This window comes from Neophocaena asiaeorientalis, unplaced genomic scaffold (genome assembly GCF_003031525.2).
Source record: "Neophocaena asiaeorientalis asiaeorientalis breed wild unplaced genomic scaffold, Neophocaena_asiaeorientalis_V1.1 scaffold479, whole genome shotgun sequence".
Taxonomy (NCBI): Eukaryota; Metazoa; Chordata; class Mammalia; order Artiodactyla; family Phocoenidae; genus Neophocaena; species Neophocaena asiaeorientalis.
Window position 1 is genome coordinate 4,387,314 of NW_020173774.1, and position 577 is coordinate 4,387,890.

General features: G+C 68.5%; 1 protein-coding gene across 2 annotated transcripts in view; it reads right to left on the reverse strand.

The window, feature by feature from the left end:
- Nucleotides 1-571, reverse strand: part of DDX6 (DEAD-box helicase 6) — a 34,313-nt gene extending 33,742 nt beyond the window's left edge. For both annotated transcript variants that reach the window (XM_024751671.1, XM_024751670.1), the window contains exon 1: nt 388-571. The gene's annotated coding sequence lies outside the window, so the exon portion shown is untranslated. The remainder of the gene's footprint in view (nt 1-387) is intronic.
- Between the last annotated feature and the right edge of the window lie 6 nt (nt 572-577).

Genomic DNA, 577 nt, shown 5'->3' on the forward strand with positions numbered 1-577 from the left:
GCATGGCTGCCGCCGCGACTCCTCCTCCGCGCAAGATGGCGAGGGCCCAGCTGCAGCCGCTGAGCCCGCCGCGGCGCCTCTGCCTCTCCTGCGTCGTGGCAGGGGAAATCCGGGCCGAGGAACCTCCCTGGAGCGAAAATGGAGGGTAGTGCTTTCCCACCGACTGGGGGCCCGCGGGGGCCCAAGTTGAGGGAAGTTGAAGGGAAAATACGGGTCCCTTTCTGAAGAGAAAGGAGGGCTGCTTTTTCCACAGCTGAGGAGAAATGATCGGGGAATGGTGGCTGGGAAGAGTACCCCCAGAATGGATGTCGGGGGCTTGGGACCCGAGGAGGATCTGCTTATTCCTGACCAAGGACCGGGTAGCGACTCGGGGACGGGAGAGCTGACCTGACATCTCCCGCGGGCCGGGGAAGCTGCTGCAGGACCAAGGGGGTCGCGTCCGTTCGAGCCCCGCGCCTCCGTGCAGGAACGCGCGGAACCACTGGTCCAGAGGCGCCGGCACGCGCCCGGGTGTGGGAACCGGAAGGGGGGCCGGCCGGGACCGGTGCGGGGGGGGGAACCGGGGGGGACGCGGGGC